This window comes from Drosophila ananassae, chromosome XL (genome assembly GCF_017639315.1).
Source record: "Drosophila ananassae strain 14024-0371.13 chromosome XL, ASM1763931v2, whole genome shotgun sequence".
NCBI lineage: Eukaryota > Metazoa > Arthropoda > Insecta > Diptera > Drosophilidae > Drosophila > Drosophila ananassae.
In genome coordinates this window covers 19,473,561-19,497,059 of record NC_057931.1, presented here as the reverse complement: position 1 = coordinate 19,497,059, position 23,499 = coordinate 19,473,561, and the positions used below count along the sequence as shown (strand labels likewise).

The 23,499-nt window shown below is 42.1% G+C and overlaps 1 protein-coding gene across 1 annotated transcript in view; it reads right to left on the bottom strand.

Annotated features, from left to right (window-relative positions):
• The window catches only part of LOC6502870 (neuronal acetylcholine receptor subunit alpha-7), a 580,669-nt gene that overhangs the window by 350,070 nt on the left and 207,100 nt on the right, over nt 1-23,499 (bottom strand). The window lies entirely within an intron of this gene.

Below are 23,499 nucleotides of genomic sequence, written 5' to 3'. Positions count from 1 at the left end.
CCCAGACGATCTTATTTCAGGCACCACACCAGAGGGAGGCCTATGAGACGGTGCCACAGGAACATGCAGGTTTTCCAACGATGGAGGATCCAAGACAATAGATGGACCAAGACTTCTTGACGATTCTATTGGCTGACTTGGTGAACAACAGCTGACCCTTTCACAGGAACAACTGTAGGCGATGATGTATTAGGCGTTAAAAATGCATCCGAATGAATTGCATGATAAGCAGGAGTTTTCTCCTTGGAGATTCACTAAGTAACTTGAGACCAAGGAATTGACTCTCAAGAGTAAGGAATTGCTCATTAAGTGCAGCAAATTGCTTACGGACATCTAGAAAGCCATTTCTCGTCTGCTTCAAAAAGGTCTGCATCTCAGACTCAATCTCTCTACAGGCTTTACAAGACCATGTCAGACAAATATTCTTTGTAATAAGATCACTTATCCGTCCATTGTGCCCACCACCAGCACATTTAATATGTGAGCAGTTTTTGCAAAGCCAGCAGGACAGATACGAGTTCCTTCTTCCTCTAAATTTAGCTAAATGTCATTTCATACGTTATAGTAAGAGGGCGCTAGACTTATGTACTTCCTATGCAATGGGCAACCATGACCTGCATCTCAAGGTGGAGGTGGTTGATCTTGGCGTCCTTTTTGACTCAAATTTAAAATTTTCCAGCCATTTAGATTTTATAATGCCTAAGGCGTATGCCATGTTGGGTTTTGTGAAGAGGCACACAGACCAATTCAAGAGCCCGTACGCGAAGCTCAGTGTTTACGCCGCATTCGTCCGGTCGAGGCTGGAATATGCCTCTATTATTTGGAGCCTTGCAAATAAAATAAGTTCCAATAGAGTTGAGTGGTTGCAGTTCCAATAGAGTTGAGTGGTTGCAGAAAAAATTTTTAAAATTTGCACTTATCCCTTTAAGGTTTGTGGATTCTCTACCCTCATACCATAGCCGGTGCTTTCTCCTCCACATATGTACACTTGAGGATCGGCGCACTGTAGTAGCTTTAACTTTCATCAATAACATTACAATTAGCAGCATTGATTGCCCCATGTTATTGGGGCTTATAAACTTCAATGTGCCCCAGAGGGATCTTCGCTCGTTTGCTCCCTTTCGGATTGCTTGTCGTAGGGCCAATTAGTTTTTGAACGAGCCTATTGATAGAGCATTATCATTTTTTCGAACTAAGTGGGGCTTAGATAAACAAGCGTTTAGGGTCTTATTGGTTAGGCATTTCTTAAGTAGTATGTAAGTTAGATTGTATAGTAGCCATGTAAGATTCAAAATAATCAATGGCGAAAGAGAAATAAATAAAGCAAATAAAGTTACCAGTGATGGATCCTCCAACCTGGCATTTTTCAGCAGTGAAAATTAGACTCATTGTTGACTGAGATTTTTCCACTATAGTGAGAGCGAGACGAGTTCAGTTAGAAACTCTCTGGTAGAGGAGCACGTTCGGATCAGGCACGTCAATGAGAGGACGTCAAAGAGATAAGCCGTGATGAATAACCGCTTCAGAGTAACAATGATGTAACGGGTTACACGACCAGAGAATGGAACTCAGGAAGGGAATATATATATGAATATTCGAGGAGCGCGGCAGAAATAATATTAAAGAATAATATTGTATTTCCGAAGTATATGGTTCAATTAACAACATATATAGGTCAAATAGGCTCCGAAAATGATACAGTATATTTAGCTTGTCGCGAAAAGAGGAAGCTTTGATACGCAAAGATAAAGGCAATCTGATGAGAGCAATCGCAAAAAAACGTCCGGATACGGCAAAGTCAGAATAACTAATTTTATCGTTCAATGAAGACAATAAAAATTCCAAAGATAGAATTTCAAGAGATTGGACCCATGGGAATACGTGCTTAACAGCATGGTTTAAAAACGATCTCTTGCAGTCTAAACAAATACTTATGTGGTGCACTTGAAGCTCTTAAGAAAGGGTCACATAGCATGTCAGCGTGCAGTCCGTTGATAAGTAGTTTTAAATAGATTTAAGATTTTCATGTATCTTTCTTGAATGAGAATTGTCATTCATTGGAGTGACACCTTATTATTATAAGGGTCTCCTCTAAACATTTGGTCCATCGAGATACCCTGACGTTTTCTCCCCTGTGGTAAGAGACTCAGGTTTAAAATACTGGCACCTATAAGTGGATGTAGAAAAATAAAAATTTTCAGCCCAGGGTAGCATAAAATTGAGTAAAAAAGAGCCCAGTTTAAAATCGTAGTCCTCTGTCGTTTTCCTCCAAGAGGTAAGGAACACAGAGAATAAAATTATATAAATACCAATGAGCATAAATAAATAGAAAGAAAAAAAAAAAATAATAAATATTTTGTTCCTTTCTATGACGTGTTTTTTCTAGAACAACACCGGAATATAAAAATATATACAAATATATAAAAAATAAAATTTGTAATTTATTAGAATTATTCCGAGGCCCCATATGGGAAAAGTTAAAAAATAGTAAAGTGATTGTGGACAAATGAAATTAAAAAAAAAATAGAATTCCAAAAAACATCTACAACAAGAAAGGAAAGCTAACTTCGGGCGGAGCCGAAGTTGATATACCCTTGCAGTTCAGTCGCAGTCCGCTAGGTGGCGCCACGCATCTTATATTATTAGATATATAGCGGATCATATATAGTCGGACGATCCTTATGAAATTTGGCATATTGAATTTTTTTTGCCAAGGAAGGAATCCTTTGAAACTCCCATCCTTCTAACTTGAAATACAACGAAGTTACGGCATTTCCGATCAACCAGTTATATGGCAGCTATATGATATAGACGACCGAACCCGGCCGTTCCGACTTATATACTGCCTGCAAAGGAGAGAAGGGTGTGAGCAAAGTTTCACAGCTCTAATACTGAGAGCTCTAAAACCTAGAGACTAGTTTGCGTAGAAACGGACACACGGACAGACGGACATGCTCACATCGACTCAGGAGGTAATCCTGATCATGAATTTATATACTTTATGAGGTCGGAGATGTCTACTTCACTGCGTTGCACACTTTTCACCAAAATCAATATACCCTCTGAAGGCTATATTTAAAAATTGTTCTCAGCAGAGTAGAAACAGTGTACGATTTGATAAATATTGAAGGGCTTTATAAAAAATAGAAGTCCAAAATAAAAGAGTTTAAAGACGATGTTTAGACACACATTGAGCTAATGAATAATAAAATCGATGTATGTAGATTAGAAAAGATAAAACATAGGACTCATATAGGCATTTCATAAATACAATTGATTCCATAAATAAATCAATTTATATTATGCGTTTTAAAGCAAATTTGACCGAAGAATCAGATTGCATTTTTGCGCTTATAATTATAAAGAAATTTAATGTTGAGGCTCTACTATAATATGAGGGCCAAGTAAAAAAGTCAAATGATATCCAGAATTTAAAGGATGTCTTTAAGGATGAATTTAAAGGATTGCCAAAAATAAAAACGCAAACTGAAATAAGTTGAGTATCAGCAACAGGTGACTGTATTTCAAATCACAAATTAAAATTGATACTTAAGAATAATATTTAATTCAAAAGAAGTTAGAACAAACGCAATTATTTTGCCAAAATTAATAATATGTCTTCCAACACATACAATTTTTATAAATAAGTCGGATTGGAAAGGACTCTATTTCTTGGCACCTAGTGCCAAGACCTACTACCCTATGTTCACACTTAGTAATCTGATCTAATCAATGGTCATCAGCATGTCGCAATACACAATAATCAGACCCACTAACCTATTGGCACACCTAGTAATAATTAGCAATAGGCATAAAACTATATCCAACCTAATAACCCAGCCCTAGTAGACGGCGCCAGAAGCAGAAATCAGCATTATCAGTGGGAAGAATGACCGACTGACCGAAGCAAGCAAAAACCAAGCAAAAAACAAGCAATGCATGAGCAAGCAAGCTAAGTCAGCAGACTCAGAGGTGGGTGTAAAACCAATTAACATTGGTTTTACCAAGTCCATAACATTGACCTTCCTTAGATTTAATTATGTATAATTTAGTATCTTATATAAGAATTGTTCTTCTGAATTAAAGATAGTTGCGAACACAGAATAGATCGGTTCGTTACTTAGTGTCAAGGTACGGCACTTAAAACCAACCTTCTTCAAGTGATCCTGTGTACAAGTAGGACTTTCTGAAAGCTATATACTTCGCGTGGCTCCAGTGTAAACGGACCACCAGTAGAACTTTCATCATCGAACCTACTTCGAGTGGCTCCTGTGTAAACGGACTCTGGTCCCTGGTCAATCCGATCAGTCCCTTGCAGAATCCAGGTAAATTAGTCAGATTCATACATTCCTTGACTACGACTCTGGGACCTGCCGTTATTCCCGCGAGTTCAAGTTTGACGTAGTGGCCGCATAACGCTCTACGGACGAACATTTCGTGTCCCCGACGCGATCCTTTTCTAGAGGATCACAACCTGAACACAAGCCGCAACGCAATTTAACTCATCGAAAAAAAAAGAGGATACATCGCAACCATCAGATCAGAATCAGACCCCGTAATCCAAATGCTTTGATGAGCAAATTGAAAGCAACATAGCCATCTAAAGGCTAATAAAAAACTTCACTAGCGACTCCGCAGAGCAAAAACTCAAGGAAGAATACTTCGAGGAGAGACTCAACCAGCTCACTCACTCATGAACCCAATTAAAAAAAAATGATGCCAAGCTCTATAAGCTAGCACTTAGTCTTCAGAATGAGTATTTCACAAAGGCCAAAGCGCTAGAAGAGCTTGTGAAAAAATAAGAAGCAATTTTTTCGGATGGAATCCCATCAGTGTCAGGCCCGTCACAAAGACCCCGGAAAACAGGCGAAAATCTCGAGCCAAAGGCACAATCATCACGAGGAAACAAAGGAGAAGACCTTCGATTAACATCATAAAATCGAAGACATGAAGGACGATTAGACGATATGGAAGACTTTCTGTGCAACCGCACCGAAGGACGGAAAGTGTCCACACACGTCAGACAACACATGACGGAGCTATGAAGGGAAATCGTCTCGGGATACCATGATCTCATCAATCTTGATACACATCATTGAGGAAAGATTGGATCCACACACGCTGTCATCTCTAGAACTAGCCATCACCGATCCCACCAACCGACAATCTCTAAAGGAGATGTTAGAAAACCTTGAGCGTCAGACAACCAGTCAAGTAACAATGCAGAAAAATACGTCGACCGCTCCACTTTGATCCAGTTCATCACGAGTGGTGTGTTCAGCCACAGCCCTGCTTACAGATTAGCCCACCGTTCTGTTACCAACCCAAGTGGCAATACATGGACCAGCCGGAACCCCTCAGCAATGCCCTCAGCAATGCGCACACTCCTAGATTCTGGATCACAAATTAACATAATTACCAGAAGGATGGCTGAAACACTTGAGCTAGAATTAAGCCACCCACCCTGAACATTGCTGCACTGGGAGGAACAACGAAAAGATCACGAAAAAGGGCTGTGGTGACCCTATCATCATTAACCACTGATTTCGAAGATCAAATCAACGTCGTTGCACTATAGGAAATAATGCCCAATAAACCATCCCACCCTATTCAATCGCTATGAAATATCTCACCTGAATTTACGCAGCCCCAGAATATTGATCTGTTGTTGGGCGCCGAAATCAACTCCCAGTTTATGAGGCCACAACAAGCATATTTAGGAGAAGGACAGCCACTACTAAAAAATACCTCGCTTAGATGGATTGTGATGTGGCCAGTACGACCGGAATAAGCTCCAAATATCAAGGCAGAACAAGTCGTCGGTAATACGGCGGCTTGGACACCGGAAGCTAACGAGCCACGAAAGGGCATCGGTGAAATCGTATCGGAACAAAGTTTGATTGCATGCATCGGCAAGGAGCAAATAGTAAAACCTGGAAGATTACATAGTTCCTCGTTCATGGCGGATCAACAAGGAGAGCCGCAGACGGACCCTGAACCACAAGCCCAAGTTTGTCACCTCACAACTGAAAAGCACAGAGTGCAAGAACCAGTAAACAAGGGAATTCAGGGAGTTGAAGTCACCTCCAATTCTAAAGGATGTAGGGAGGAGACACATCACCAGGCATGGGTGACAGGCATCTCCAAAAGGAAGCAAGAAGCAAGCTCAGGGGAGGACCAAGAGTCCCGTATGCGCACTGACCAACCAGAAAGAAGGTCTAGTACTTCATGAGAATGGTTACGAGGGCGCGCAACAAGGCGAAGTAGACAACAGGTCGGATAAAATTGTCGTTGGTATCTTATCAATGTTGGAGATCTCACCCACATGATTTAAAATTTTTTGGTATTAACATTCGATTTTTAGTAATTAGTTTTAAGATCCACAATATTTTCTAGTGCAAGGGTACACATCGGATCACTGAAACGGTCCAACAAAAACGCACAGCCGCATTGTATTGAGTCCCCCAAGGGGGGCGACAATTTTGGCACCTAGTGCCAAGACCTACTACCCTATATGCACACTTATTAATTTGATCCAATCATGTTGCAATATACAAACCCACTAACCTATAATAATATAATACTATAATATGTGCAATAAGCACAAAACAATATCCAACCTAATAACCCAGCACTAGTAGACGGCGCCAGAAGCAGAAATCAGCATTATCAGCGGGAAGAATGACCGACTGACTGAAGCAAGCAAAAACCAGCTAGCTAAGCCGAAATGCATGTACAAGCAGTACATGAACAAACAATCTGAGTCAGCAGACTCAGAGGTGGGTGACCCTGGCATTAACATTAGTTTTAGCACGTCCATAACATTGACTTTCCTTAGATTTAATTATGTATAATTTAGCATTTATATAAAAATTGTTCTTCTGAAATAAAGATAATTGCGAAATCAAAGTGAATCGTCTTGTTACTCAGTGTCTGAACTATGGCACTTAAAATCAACCTACTTCGAGTGATCCAGTGTAAAACGGTTCAGTTTTACACAAGTAGGGCTCTCTGAAAGCTATCTACTTCGCGTGGCTCCAGTGTAAACGCATCACCAGTAGAACTTTCATCATCGAACTTACTTCGAGTGGCTCCTGTGTAAACGGACCACCAGTAGAGCTTCATTATCTAATCTATTTCGAGTGTTGCTCCCGTGAACCGGGCCACAAGTAGAGCCCGCGGTACCCAACCTACTTCGAGTGTTACTCCCGTGAAACGGACCACAAGTAGGATCGGCCGATAAGGAATCAGTCGAAACCCCGTACCATTGGTGCGGATTTATATCCACAAATTTCACTGCTGGAGATAACCAAAAAGGGTATGCTTCTTGGGCAAAAAACTTCCTTTGGATGCACAGTGTCAGGATGCACGCAATCCAGGAGAAGTAAGTCAATCAGTAGCAATCAGTATCGAGCTCAAACAAATGGACCGATATTGGGAGGTAGAAGAAGAAGATAAAAATGACTTAGAAACAGAAATATGTGAAACGAATTTTGAAAAAATTGACTAAAAAATATTCGAATGGAAAATATATTGTAGCTATACATTTTAAAGAAGATACAATATTAGGAGACTCAAAGAATCAAGTGATGGCTCGTTTCATGAACTTAGAAAAGAGATTACAAGAAAATGAAAAACTTCATATTGAATATTCAAAATATATGAAAGAATATTTGGACTAGGGACTACCATATAAGTAAATTACGAAAGAAAATATTACCTTCCTCTCCAAGCTGTTATCACATTAAACAAGAAAGGAAAGCTAACTTCGGGCGGAGCCGTAGTTTATATACCCTTGCAGTAGAGTCGCAGTCCGCGGATCGTATATAGTCGGCCGATCCATATAAAATTCGGCATTTCGAATTATTTTGCCCAAAGAGGAATCCATTGAAACTCCCATCCTTCTAACTTGAAAAACAACGAAGTTATGGCATTTCCGATCAATCAATTATATGGCAGCTATAGCATCCTAAGTGATCCTAGTGATCCTAAAACAACAGTGAAAACTTACAAACCAACTAAGGTTACTTATGGTACCGCCTACGCCCTATATTTAGCAACTAAAGTATTAGCAGATGTAGGTGGAAATTATAAATACAAAATGGTTTGGGAAATAATAAAAAATGATTTTTATATGGACGACCTCATGACAATAGGGAATTCAATAGAAGGTGCCACAACTATAGTTCAATTAATCCCTAAGGAACTAGCAAACTCTGGGCTTAATTTGAGAAAGTGGATTTCAAAGAATCGGGCATATAAAGAATGTTTGCCTGATGAAACAAGATAAGAAGAAACACTTTGTAATCTCTTGGTTTCCTGTATTTAAGACGCGAAAGGCGTTTAATAAACCTGGGCGGTTTCTTTGATGAAGGCGATGAAACTTCAGGAACAAATTTGTCCAACGCGTTGTGGAATTCATCATAAAAAGAATCAGTAGCAGCATCGATAAAGTTAAAAGATGAAAGATATTCCCAGTCAATTTCAGTCAAATGATTGCAAAGAGCATTGTAATCCGTTTTTCGGAAACATGTAGTACAATGGTGAGCCTTATAGTTATATAGTATGAATATTAGGGACATCAATTAACACAGAAACCAATAGTGTAGAGTGGTGTAAGTCCTCAGGAAGCGATAGTGGTGAAGACCGATTTACAGTCACAGAGGATATCATATTAAAGAAAAAAAGGTCTAGAGATCTGCTAAGTGTGTTAAGCATGGGGTTAATTTGGAAAAGAGCAATTTGTGACAACTGGCAATGGTCATCTTCACACGGGATCCAGGGAGATTTGGGGAAGGTTGAAATCACCCATAATTGGGACAAAATCAGAGTCATTGACTAATGATAAAACAAACTTAATAGCCTCAAGGTGGTGAAAATATACGGTATCCTTAACCGATGGAGGTATATAGTCATGAAAATATGAGACGGACCAACATCTATTTCTACAGCGATGAACTCGAATCCAAACTGATTCGGGAAAGAGATTAGTTCAGCTGAGAATTTATTATTAGCAGCAATGAGGACACCGCCTGCGAAAGATGGCCTATCCATTCGAAATACAGTGAACTTTGGAACAAAAATTTCTTAATCAGATACAGAGGAATTAAGCCAGGTTTCAGTAAATGTAATTGTATCAAAATCAAAAGAAGCACTCTTAGTAAAAAATTGACTCAATTTACCCAGAATATTTCGAACGTTTTAGTAGCAGCAAAAAAATACATTATTGCTCAGTTTTTAGAGCTCAATCGGCATAGTTGGGATTTAGATGTTCTTTGGCTGCAAATTCATGAATAATACTGTGCTCAGGCCAGACTGACGGATCAAGTGCTTTTTCAAGGTAGGTTCCAGGAATTATAATTTTGAAAGAAGATATGCTACGCTTATGCTTAAAATTAAACTTAAAGATCGCTAATTCATTAGAAGCTACCTTAAGATGGTTTAAGAGGTGACTCCTAACATCATCCACAGTGGCATCCGGTATAAGGCGGGATACAAATATGGCTTTACGAAATGCAACCGCTCTAAGCGTAAGCCCAGACGATCTTATTTCAGGCACCACACCAGAGGGAGGCCTAGGAGACGGTGCCACAGGAACTTGCAGGTTTTCCAAGATAATAGGTGGACCAAGACTCCTTGACGATTCCATTGGCTGACTTGGTGAACAACAGCTGACCCTTTCACAGGAACAACAGTAGGCGATGATGCATTAGGCGTTAAAAATGTATCCGAATGAATCGCATGATAAGCAGGAGTACCCAATAAATTGACCGCCGTCGGCTTGTTGTTCGGAAATTTTCTCCTTGGAGATTCACTAAGTAACTTGAGACCAAGGAATTGACTCTCAAGAGTAAGGAATTGCTCATTAAGTGCAGCAAATTGCTTAAGGACATCTAGAAAGCCATTTCACGTCTGCTTCAATAAGGTCTGCATCTCAGACTCAATCTCTCTACAGGCTTTACAAGACCATGTCAGACAAATATTCTTTGTAATAAGATCACTTATCCGTCCATTGTGCCCACCACCAGCACATTTAATATGTGAGCAGTTATTGAAAAGCCAGCAGGACAGATACGAGTCACCAGTGATGGATCCTCCAACCTGGCATTTTTTATCAGTGAAAATTAGACTCATTGTTGACTGAGATTTTTCCACTATAGTGAGAACGAGAGTGCCTCTCTGGTAGAGAGGCACGTTCGGATCAGGCACGTCAAAGAGAGCACGTCAAAGAGATAAACCGTGATGAATAACCGCATCAGAGTAACAATGATGTAACGGGTTACACGACTAGAGAATAGAACTCAGGAAGGGAATATGATATATGAATATTCGAAGAGTGCAGCAGAAATAATATTAAAGAATAATTTTGTATTTACGAAGTATATGGTTCAATTAACAACATATATTGGTCAAATAGGCTCCGAAAATGATACAGTATATTTAGCTTGTCGCGAAAAGAGGAAGCTTTGATACGCAAAGATAAAGGCAATCTGATGAGAGCAATCGCAAAAAAACGTCCGGATACGGCAAAGTCAGAATAACTAATTTTATCGTTCAATGAACACAATAAAAATTCCAAAGATAGAATTTCAAGAGATCGGAACCATGGGAATACGTGCTTAACAACATGGTTTAAAAACGATCTCCTGCAGTCTAAACAAATACTTATGTGGTGCACTAGAAGCTTTTAAGAAAGGGTCACATAGCATGTCAGCGTGCAGTCCATTGATAAGTAGTTTTAAATAGATTTAAGATTTTCATGTATCATTCTTGTAAGAGAATTGTATGAAATAAAAACAGTTTTAAATCGAAATTCATTAGAGTAACACCTAATTAATATAAGGGCCTCCGCTTAACACCTAGTAACGAGGAGTTTAAATTTACTGTTCGTCCGTAGAGCGTTATGCGGCCACTACGTCAAACTTGAACTCGCGGGAATAACGGCAGGTCCCAGAGTCGTAGTCAAGGAATGTATGAATCTGACTAATTTACCTGGATTCTGCAAGGGACTGATCGGATTGACCAGGGACTTGCTGTGATCAGGCTGGCGTGGATGGTGGGTACCTGAAGTCCTGGGCTGGTTTTCCTCAAGTACAGATGGTATGGTGGTTCGGCTGATTCCTTATCGGCCGGTCCTACTTGTGGTCTGTTTCACGGGAGCAACACTCTAAGAAGACTGGTATGCCGCGGGTTCTACTTATGGTCCGTTTACACAGGAGCCACTCGAAGTAGGTTCGATGATGAAAGTTCTACTGGTGGTCCGTTTACACTGGAGCCACGCAAAGTATATAACTTTCAGAGAGTCCAACTTGTGAACCGTTTTACACAGGATCACTTGAAGTAGGTTGATTTTAGGTGCCGTAGTTCAGACACTAATTAACGAGACGATTTACTCCGATTTCGCAACTATCTGTGTTTCAGAAGAAAAATTCTTATATAAGATGCTAAATTATACATAATTAAATCTAAGGAAAGTCAATGTTATGGACGTGCTAAAACTAATGTTAATGCCAGGGTCACCCACCTCTGAGTCTGCTGACTCAGATTGTTTGTTCATGTACTGCTTGTACATGCATTTCGGCTTAGCTAGCTGGTTTTTGCTTGCTTCGGATGGTCATTCTTCCCGTTGATAATGCTGATTTCTGCTTCTGGCGCCGTCTACAAGTGCTGGGTTATTAGGTTAGATATTGTTTTGTGCTTATTGCTAATAGATTAGTGGGTTTGTATATTGGAACATGCTGATGTATATTGATTGGATCAAATTACTAAGTGTGCATATAGGGTATTAGGTCTTGGCACTAGGTGCCAAAATTGTTCCTCCCCTTGGGGGGCTCAATCCAATGCGGCTGTGCGTTTTTGTTGGACCGTCTCAGTGAACCGATGTGTACCCTTGCACTAGAAAATATTGTGGATCTTAAAACTAATTACTAAAAATCGAATGTTAATACCAAAAAATTTTAAATCATGTGGGTGAGATCTCCAACATTGATAAGATATCAACGATAATTCTATCCGACCTGTTGTCTCCTTCGCCTTGTTGCGCGCCCTCGTAACCATTCTCATGAAGTACTAGACCTTCTTTCTGGTTGGTCAGTGCGCATACAGGACTCTTGGTCCTTTCTTGACCTTGCTTCTTCCTTCCTTTTGGAGATGCATGTTACCCATGCCAGATAGGAGGTGACTTCCACTCCTTGAATTTCCTTGGTTACTGGCCCTTGCACTTTGTGCTCTTCAGTTGTGAGTTAACAACATTGGGCTTGTGGTTCGGGGTCCATCTGCGGCTCTCCTTGTTGACCCGCCATAAGTGGGGAACTATATAATCTTCCGGATTTTACTATTGCTCCTTGCCGATGCATGCAATCAAACTTTGCCGTGGCTCGTTAGCTTCCGGTGTCCAAGCCATCGTATTACCGACGACTTGTTCTGGCTTGATATTAGCTTGATATCACAATCCATCCAAGCGCGGTATTTTTTTGTAGTGGCTGTCCTTTTCCTAAATATGCCTGTTGTGGCCTCATAAGCTGGGAGATGATTTCGGCGCCCAACAACAGATCAATATTATGGGGCTGCGTAAATTCAGGTGAGATATTTCATAGCGATTGAATAGGGTGGGATGGTTTATTGGGCATTATTTCCTATAGTGCAACGACGTTGATTTGATCTTCGAAATCAGTGGTTAATGATGATAGGGTCACCACAGCCCTTTTTCGTGATCTTTTCGTTGTTCCTCCCAGTGCAGCAATGTTCAGGGTGGGTGGCTTCAATTCTAGCTCAAGAGTGTCAGCCATCCTTCTGGTGATTATGTTAATCTGTGATCCAGAATCTAGGAGTGTGCGCATTGCTGAGGGCATTGCTGAGGGGTTCCGGGTGGTCCATGTATTGCCACTTGGGTTGGTAACAGAACGGTGGGCTAATCTGTAAGCAGGGCTGTGGCTGAACACACCACTCGTGATGAACTGGATCAAAGTGGAGCGGTGGACGTATTTTTCATTGTTGCATTGTTACTTGACTGGTTGTCTGACGCTCAAGGTTTTCTAACATCTCCTTTAGAGATTGTCGATTGGTGGGATCGGTGATGGCAAGTTCTAGAGATGACAGCGTGTGTGGATCCAATCTTTCCTCAATGATGTGTATCAAGATTGGCTCCCAGTTATCGGTTGACACTTTGAATGTGTTGAGAGTGGCGACCGTTCGGAGCACGATATCATGTAAGCTGCGCAGCTGGTCCGCTGATCCATTTGTTCTGGGGTGTCCGAAAAGCTCTTGGATCACGGATTTAATCAACAGCCGTTCATTTTGGTATCGATTCTTTAGTCGTTGGCAGGCATCCTGGTAACTGGTCTGTCCGCCAATTGACGTTGAGATTAGGTTTTTTGCCTCACCTGTTAGATGATTCTCCGAATGACGGAATTTTACTACATCGCTGTAGTCTTGATTGTGGATGCATTCTAATGTCGGTAGTCTCCGCCAAACTTTGGGATTTCTACTGGTGGTATTACAAACGAAGGTGCGATCGCGGGTTTTTATGTTGATGCTGAAGTCGATTGCGATTCTTCGCTCAGAAACGATAAGTATTCTGCCCCAACAACCGGAAATCTGTCATCAGTGGGCCCATCATTTTTTATGGCTTCCAGGTCGATGAGATCGTGGTATACCGAGACGATTTCCTTTCATAGCTCCGTCATGTGTTGTCTGACGTGTGTGGACACTTCCTGTCCTTCGGTGCGGTTGCACAGAAAGTCTTCCATATCGTCTAATCGTCCTTCATGTCTTCGGTTGTATGATGTTAATCGAAGCTCTTCTCCTTCGTTTCCTCGTGATTATTGTGCCCTTGGCTCGAGATTTTGGCCTGTTTTCCGGGGTCTTTGTGACGGGCCTGACACTGATGGGATTCCATCCGAAAATATTGCTTCATATTTTTTCACAAGCTCTTCTAGCGCTTTGGCCATTGTCAAATACTCATTCTCAGGACTTAGTGCTTGCTCATGGAGCTTGGAATCATTTTTTTAAACTGGGTCCATGAATGAGTGAGCTGGCTGAGTCTCTCCTCGAAGTATCCTTCCGTGAGTTTACGCTCTGCGGAGTCCTTAGTGAAGTTTCTAATTAGTCTTTGGATGGCTATGTTGCTTTCAATTTGCTCATCAATGAGCATTTGGATAACGGGGTCTGATTCTGATCTGATGGTTGCGATGTATCCTCTTTTTTTTCGATGAGTTAAATTGCGTTGCGGCTTGTGTTCAGGTTGTGATCCTCTAGAAAAGGATGGCGTCGGGGTCACCAAATGTTCGTCCGTAGAGCGTTATGCGGCCACTACGTCAAACTTGAACTCGCGGGAATAACAGCAGGTCCCGGAGTCGTAGTCAAGGAATGTATGAATCTGACTAATTTACCCGGATTCTGCAAGGGACTGATCGGATTGACCATGGACTTGCTGTGATCAGGCTGGCGTGGATGGTGGGTACCTGAAGTCCTGGGCTGGTTTTCCTCAAGTACAGATGGTATGGTGGTTCGGCTGATTCCTTATCGGCCGGTCCTACTTGTGGTCTGTTTCAGGGGAGCAACACTCGAAGAAGACTGGTATGACGCGGGTTCTACTTATGGTCCGTTTACACAGGAGCCACTCGAAGAAGGTTCGATGATGAAAGTTATACTGGTGGTCCGTTTACACTGGAGCCACGCAAAGTATATAGCTTTCAGAGAGTCCTACTTGTGAACCGTTTTACACAGGATCACTTGAAGTAGGTTGATTTTAAGTGCCGTAGTTCAGACACTAATTAACGAGACGATTTACTCCGATTTCTCAACTATCTGTGTTTCAGAAGAAAAATTCTTATATAAGATGCTAAATTATACATAATTAAATCTAAGGAAAGTCAATGTTATGGACGTGCTAAAACTAATGTTAATGCCAGGGTCACCCACCTCTGAGTCTGCTGACTCAGATTGTTTGTTCATGTACTGCTTGTACATGCATTTCGGCTTAGCTAGCTGGTTTTTGCTTGCTTCGGATGGTCATTCTTCCCGTTGATAATGCTGATTTCTGCTTCTGGCGCCGTCTACAAGTGCTGGGTTATTAGGTTAGATATTGTTTTGTGCTTATTGCTAATAGATTAGTGGGTTTGTATATTGGAACATGCTGATGTATATTGATTGGATCAAATTACTAAGTGTGCATATAGGGTACTAGGTCTTGGCACTAGGTGCCAACATTTACAGTATTTCGTACTGAACATAAAATATTAACTAAAAGATCTGTCTTGTCTATATTATCAAAAATATTTGATCCAATAGGCTGGTTGGCACCGGTAACGATTGTGGGAAAAATCTTCTAATCTAATTATAGACAGTCTCGATCATGCTTTCGTGGAGTGCTGACGCGTTTTTGCATCGCTGCGAATCTCACTGTGAAGAGTCTATGGACAAGTCCACCTCAGTGGCAAGAATTGTTACTTTTGTGAATCCCACCTCCGTTAGCTCTGCTAAACGCGATAACAAGTGATTCGAAAAGACAAAACAAGTGAAGGTTTTGTGAAGACTTGAATCAAAATCAAGGTCAAACTGAGTTTGAGAATAATTACATCCCAATAAAAAAAAAAATTAATTTCAATTGCTCTGACACTTGGTGGGTTCGAGCCGGGTGCTGCCCGACTGCGGGGCTTGTGCCTTGCCCACTGAGCCATGGACACCTCATCGGTAACCGTACAAGTGGCCCATACATACAAGAAGTCGGTAAAGCAGTGCACATCTGTGCCCTATACTTGAACCATGTCTACCAATTTCCTCCCCCATCTCACCTTCAAGCCATGATCCGGAACCGGAACTAGCAGTCATAAATGGAGACGAAGAGGTCTGGTGGTCCCCAAGACCGGCAAACAAACGCCGTCTTGACTCCAGATCCCCAAATTCAGTCACCAAAATCCTTAGAAACTCCAACAGCCCTAAAACCAATGTCTCAGCCAACCGATTCTCAGATCTGTCGGACATGGACACAGACACCGAACCCGTCGAAGTCCCACAAACGGTGGGCCCCAATGTCTCTGAAGAAGCCAGTACTTCTTCCAGCTTAAGACAAGTTAGCAACAACAACAAAAGCACCCCAAATAACGCATCAACAATAAACAAGGACAACACAAAAGCCGTTAACAATACCGCAGGCAGCAACAAAAATGTCAGCCGACCGTCTGGTAGCCAGGAGCAACTACCCTCCCACAAACCACCCCCAATTGTGGTTGATCACTGTGATAATCTAAACGGACTCATAAGGTCCACAGACAAGATTGTTGACCCGTCCAAATACTCCCTACCCTAAATGCCATCCCAACAATTCTGTTTCCATTCTCGCAACAGATTCAGACACATACAGAGCCATAACCAAATCGCTGACCCTTAAAAAGGTACCATACCATTCCTGGCAGTTAAAAGAAGACAGATCCTATCGTGTTGTTATCCGTGGTGTCCATCATTCCGTCCCGGACGTAGACATTAAGGAAAGCCTGACCTCGACGGGTCACTTGGTTCGATTTGTCAATAGACCAAGAAGCCGCTTCGACAAAACTAAGCTGGTCAACTTAGTTTTTGTTGAACTTGAACCGGCTGCAAACAACAAAGAAATCCACGGGATCAAGACACTCTGTCGGCAACGGGTCCAAGTTGAACTCCCCTACAAAAAGAATGATGTTGTCCAGTGCCACCGTTGTCAAGCTTTCGGACACACCAAAAATCATTGCCGAAAGCTATCTAATTGCGTTAGATGTGGCCTACAACACGGCTTGGAGGCCTGCTTAAAGGATGTCAATCCAGTCAAATGTGCAAACTGTGGCGGTGGACATACAGCTAGCTATAAAGGCTGCGTCATATACCAGCAAGTTGCTCAACGAAAAAGTGCCACATCCCAACGCAGAACCGTCCCCCAGCAGTTTACTGATCCTTATGTTTGGTCAAACAAAGCGGTGCCCAACTCCTACGCTAATGCTGTCCGTGGTATTGCTAGTCATCCCCAGCAGCAACAAGTTCCTGTGACCTTCTCGCAGAGCCAACAATTTCCTCCACCAGGCAGTGACAACAGAAAACAAAGTCAGCCACGTCACCAAAAAGTACCGCATCGACAGCAGCAGCAGCCATCACAGCAACAACAAAGGCCTCAACAACATCAACAACAGCAACAGCAACAGCCAGATCTCCAGAAGACTCTCCCACAACAACAGCGATGCAACTCACAGCAATTGATCAACGACCAGCAATGGCAGCGCCAAGAGCAAATGTTCTTACAATCAAACGAAAGCCTGTCGGTCCTTGTTGCCCAGATTGACAAGTTATTCCAAATGATGGTGTCGATGATGGGTCTTGTCTCTAGATTATTACCCCAAAATACTCCAGGAACAGCTCAAGCGTTCCCTGGATCTTTCCCAGTTAATGCGACACAATCATGAGCCAAATCGGCCTGAGCATTGGTGTGTGGAACGCCGACGGACTGGCCAACAAAGCCATTGAGCTGGAGCGCTTTGTGCAAAGTCATAATATTGACATTATGCTGGTTAGTGAAACACACTTTTGCTCGAGGTCGTACTGCAACTTGCATGGGTACGATATCCATCAAGCAACTCATCCTGCCGATCGTAAGCGCGGTGGGTCTGCAATAATAATAAAACGTGGTATTAAATGCTACCAGTCCTACAGTTTACAAAGCACGAATGTACAATGTGTCTCTGTCAAAGTTAAAACCGACCTTGGGGAAATAGGTATTGCATCTATATATTGTCCACCAAACTTTCAGTGTTCTGCTAACGACTTTGAAAAGCTCTTTGACGATCTTGGAACAAATTTCATAATCGCAGGCGATTGGAATGCTCACCACCGCCTCTGGGGATCCCGAAACTCAACCAGCCGAGGAAGAGCACTCGAAGATGTTGTTCAAAGATCAAACGTCCAGGTCCTTGCAACTGGAGGACCTACGCATTATCCATACAGCCAAAAAACGCCAACAGCTATTGACTTTGCCGTCTATAGAGGGATACGGTCCGAGTGTCTCTCCATCACAGAATGCCTTGAGCTTAGCTCTGATCACATCCCGCTGATTATAAAGTTAAGAGTAGTGGCGCAAATAATTCGGAATAGGCCTCGTATCCTCCCTCGAAACGCGAGTATCCCGCGCTTCCAAGCAGCAGTCAACCGGCTTGTAAACCTCAATCTGGTGTTAAACTCTCCCGAGGACATAAACGACGCTGTAGAGATATTTGCCCGGAGCATTCATATCGCTGCCGAGTCCTCAACCTGTGGACAAGTCTCAAGCCACCCCAATCCACCTCAGGCTCTTTTAAAACCTGAAGTTATGGACTTGGTAAGGTGGAAAAGATCCTTACGTCGCAGATATATGAGATCCCAAGGCTTAGTCGACAAAAGGGCTTACCGTCGTGCCGAGGACGAGCTTAAAAAACTTCTGCATCGAACCAAGCGCGAATATTTTGATGAGATGCTCCTCAAGGCGGACCCCACCAAACCGTACGGCTTCAACCTCTGGAAATCGACACGAAACATCAAACGACAGCCTCTCCGAAAGATCCCCATAAAGAAAACTGACAATACATGGTGCAGGTCTGATTCAGAGATTTCTTTAGCTTTCGCGGACGAACTAGAGAAACGCTTTCAGCCATTCGACCTTGCGAGCCCAGAGGATCTTGAAGAAACAATGGCCTTCATAAATGCTCCTTCACCGAATGCTCTACCGATCCCACATGTCAGTCCAGAAGAAGTTTGTCTCCATATTCGAAAGCTACATGTCAATAAAGCGCCGGGATTCGATGGCATAGACAATAGAATTGCCAAGGCTCTGCCTAAGAAGGGTATCCTGTTCCTCGTTCTCCTCTTTAATTCAATGCTACGTATCCACCACTTTCCCTCCCAATGGAAGTGTGTTGTGATAACGATGATACCAAAGCCAGGAAAACCGGAGAACCTTGCAGAGTCATACCGACCTATAAGCTTGCTTCCTACATTCTCTAAAATATTCGAGAGAATATTTTTAAGTAGAATTATGGGAGTAAGAAGCGTGCAGGTCGCCATTCCCGACCATCAGTTTGGTTTTAGGCATCGTCATGGGACCCCAGAGCAAGCTCATCGAATCACATTTTAAAGGCCTTTGAAAACAAGCAATACTGCTCTGCAATTTTCCTCGACGTCAAGAAAGCTTTTCACCGCGTATGGCATCTCGGACTACTTCATAAGTTGAAGTCATTACTCCCGACTGGCCAATTTCTGCTGCTAAAATCATACCTGCTTGATCGAAGTTTTATGGTCGAGGTGAGAGGGGAAAGGTCAAGTATTAGACTTGCTCGTGCTGGCGTTCCGCAGGGAAGCGTTCTGGGTCCCGTTCTCTACACTCTGTTCACATCGGACCTCCCAAGTTTTGTGGAACCGGGCACACTTTTGGCCACATACGCTGACGATACTGCCTTCCTTGTGAACTCATCCTGCCGAGTCGAGGCATCAAGGATCACCCAGGAATTTCTGGACTCATATGGCAAGTGGGCTAACAGGTGGAATATTGCCATAAATAGCAGGAAGTCGCAACATTGCAGTTTCACTTTGAGAGCAAAGACACTACCCAGAGTCGAACTCCACGACGTCACCATCCCACAGTCACCCCAGGCCCAGTACCTGGGTCTGATCTTAGACAAGCGGCTCACCTGGAAGGAACAAACCAAGAAAATAACAGCTGCATGTCGGAGTAAACTCAGGAAGCTAAACTGGTTACTTAAGCCAACAAGCAAGCTCAGCCTTGGCAACAAAGTGTTGCTGTACAAATCTATCGTGCTGCCCTCGATCATATATTGCATTCAGATATGGGGCATGGCTTCTGACACAAATGTCATGAAAGTGCAGAGAACCCAAAACCGAGCGCTTCGCATGATGGCAAACGCGCCTTGGTATGTTCGAAACGACGCCCTAGCAAATGATCTCCACATTCCCTCCATTAGAGAGCAGATCAACCGTCACTCGAGTCGCTACAGCGATCGCCTCTTAGCGCACCCCAACCACCTAGCAGCGTCTCTAGCTAATCAAAATGACCGAAGAAGACTGAAACGAAGACACCCCAGCGATCTCTGGACAAGAGGACGTAATGTTTCCCGAGTCCTGAAGCAGTAATTTTACTGTAATCTCCTGTTATTGTATTCATGTTATCTGTTCATTGTTATACTCTACGTATTATAGCCATTAAGTTGGCTGATCGACGTAAATAAAACTTATATGTTAAATTGAAAAAAAAAAAAAATCTAATTATAGACAACAGGAATCAAGAGCTAGTTAATAAAGAGCGTAAGGAATGGAAAAAATACAAATACGGGTTAGAGGCGTTGAGGAAAATAAGAGTCCCTAGATGGATTAATTTTAAATTAGAATTATGTATTCAAATTCATAGCTTTGCAAACGCTTCGGAAAAGGCTTATGCGGCAGTAGTATATCCCAAGGATCGGAGGTAATCATAATCGCTAGCAAAAGTAAGGTGAATGCGATCAAAAATAGAAAAACTATTCCAACACTAGAACTATGCGCAGCACATATGCTCAGTAAGTTAATGATGCGCATAATGGAAGCCATGAAAATTTAAAAAGTAGAACTATATGCATGGAGTGATTCAACCATAACGCTAGCCTGAATAAGTTTAATTTTTTTTTTTATTAAAGCTTGGTTTTATTTATTGGATCTTCCCTTTATGAGTCTAACAATAAGGTTGCAAGTCTTAAAATAATACATTATCTAACAGTTTGATTTTAACTGAATAGAGACCTGTTGTACTGATAGCCTGTTGTGCTATCTCTTCTTTGACGAGTGATATGTGAAGGTACCTGTGAATATTTTAATTGAGTTCTTTGCATTATATACACACTGCTGTTACTGGCATTCCCCCACAACTGAGAGCCGTACATCCAGGTTGGTTTCAAAACGGTGCTATATAGAAGTACCTTATAGTCCAGGCTAAGGGCGAGCGGCTATTGATTAGCCAATGGAGGCTGCTGCCTATGAGCTTTAAATGTGTTCTTTTGGCTTCAATGTGGCTGCGCCAAGTAAAACGTCTATCAAGGTGTATGCCAAGATATGTTATTCATTTCATATCTTCATTTGCTATTGGAACCACTCTATTGTTTAGAGAAAGTGGAGGGCAGTCTTGCCTGTTAAGTGTGAACGTTACGTGTTTGCATTTTTGTTCGTTAACTTTGATTCGCCAGTCGGATAGCCAATTCTCCACTGCCACCAGGTGTAGCAAGTTGCTTGCTTGGGGCATCTCGATCGGCTTAGGATCGCTGTGTCAACAGCAAAAGTGGATGTGGTTAGTTGCTTGCTCGTTGGGATGTCCGCAGGTTAGAGAAGGTAGAGTGTTGGTCGAAACACGCTGCCTTGAGGAACTCCGTCTCTGATGATGCAATCATTGGACATGGCAGCATTACGTCTTACTGAGAATTTCCTGTTGTAAAGGTATGACTTCAGAAGTTTATGAGTGTTGGTTGGGAGCATTTCTGTTATTTTGTGCATTAAACCTGGTAGCCATACTCTGTCGAAAGCTTGTGATACGTCCAAAAATATCGCAGCGCAGTACTCCCTTTGTTCGAATGCATTTCTGAATTCAGAAGTTATGCGGTTGACTTGCTCGATGGTTCCATGTTTTTCTCGAAAACAGAATTGATGAGTCGGGATTTTGTTGTGTGTTCTGAGATATGGAGTAATATGTGCCAAGAAGTATTTCGAAAAGTTTTGATAGACACTTTAGTAAACAAATTGTTCTGGGGGTCTTTCTCCGTCGCTGCACACCCAGTTGCCTGTGGATGTCCTAATTGGGATTGCAGATGGTTCACTGAGTGTGCTCTCCAAAATGGAAACTTGGAACTTGAATTTCGTGAATCTATTATATATATGTTATATATATGGTATATATATGTATATATACAATTATACGATGTTTTTTGCGTTTGTGGAGCTAACATGCGAGCTGCTGCGACCAAGACGAATTCAAAAGTGTTTGTGGATAAGTTGATATTCGCTTCGTCATTCAAACGTGGGTTCAACTCAACATGCGAACTAAAATATTATTTGTACTTAAGCCAGTTGGTTTTATTCGTTGTTAGTCTGAATGGTTTATTTACCGCAACTGGATGTAGATTTAGTTGGAGGAGTACAGGCGAGTGATCAAGCGATAGATCTGATAAGGAGTTGGCGCTTATCAGGTTGCGTGGAATGTTTTTTGTGTCTGCAAAATCTGTCAAGTCTGGCAGTTTTCTGGGATCTGATGGCCAATATGTAGGTGTCCCAAGTGACAGTGTAGCTTTAAGGTACGGTGATTCATCTGTACATCTATAGATGTAGCTTGCATGTAGTTAGTGGCGAAACTATTGGGGAAGCAGTGCTTAATGCGGTTTCTAATCAGAATCCCGGTGACTCCGTGTGCTTTCCCGTCTGGGTGATTCGTCTTATAGAAGAAGTAGTCTCGAATTTGGAAATTGTATTTATTTGTAAGATGAGTTTCTGCGAGTAGCCTTACATTGATATGGTTATTATTAAGGAATTGAGTTAACTCGAGTTTGCACTGTGAGACCCCGTTGGCGTTCCACAGTGATGTACGGAGTGGAGCCATTGATTACATTTTCTGGTTTTGAGCAACAAGCAGCTCAACCAAAACGTTCTGGTTTCGCATAAGATTTTGCATAGTTGTCTGCATGAATGACATGAAATCCATTTTACGTTGTTGAAGATTACATATCATTGTTTCCGTTTCGTTCGTAGACTTTTCTTCTGGTTGATGAGGGGAAACTGATGATCGTGGCTTGGTGGGAGCGGTTCAGACTCATTTTTAGAGCAGTTGCAGAGCTTTCGGGTTTGTCGGTGAACCCATTATTAGCTGAAGATTTCACGGCTGGGGGGGGGAAGACATGACGCGTAGATTTCAAAGGTGTTATATGTGAGCGAGCGAGCAGTGGTCGCTCTTTGGTGTGTACGACTTTTCAGTTCCATGTTCCATGACTAGACACCCCTGTAGTTAGCCGTATGGTTACCTTCACAGTTTCCACACTTTTTGCTGCTGGGATCCTCTTTATTTTTTTGGGTATTTATGGAGGAGTCATGAGTATTTGGAAGTCATGAGGGTCTCCACAAACAACGCATACTGGACGAAGCGTGCAGTAAGACCTTGGCCGTATTCCTGACAATTATTACACTGCACTGGCCCATTCTTTTTATGCGGCTCTTCTACGGTTATTGCGGTGTAGTAGGAACTGGAGAGAAAAAATTGGATGCACTTCATTTTTTTTCAGAGGCTTGGATTTGTTTTTGGGTTCGAGTTCTACCTTGAAAAGAGGTTGAGGCTTTCTTTCTCTATTCAAAATGTTAATAACATTTTTTACATTAAAACCTTTCTCCTTCAGTGCGCCTGGAACTTCAGCTGGTGTTACTTTCAATACCTTTAAGTACTACTCTAGAATTGGTACGTGTAGAAGTTTTTATTGTTGTCGT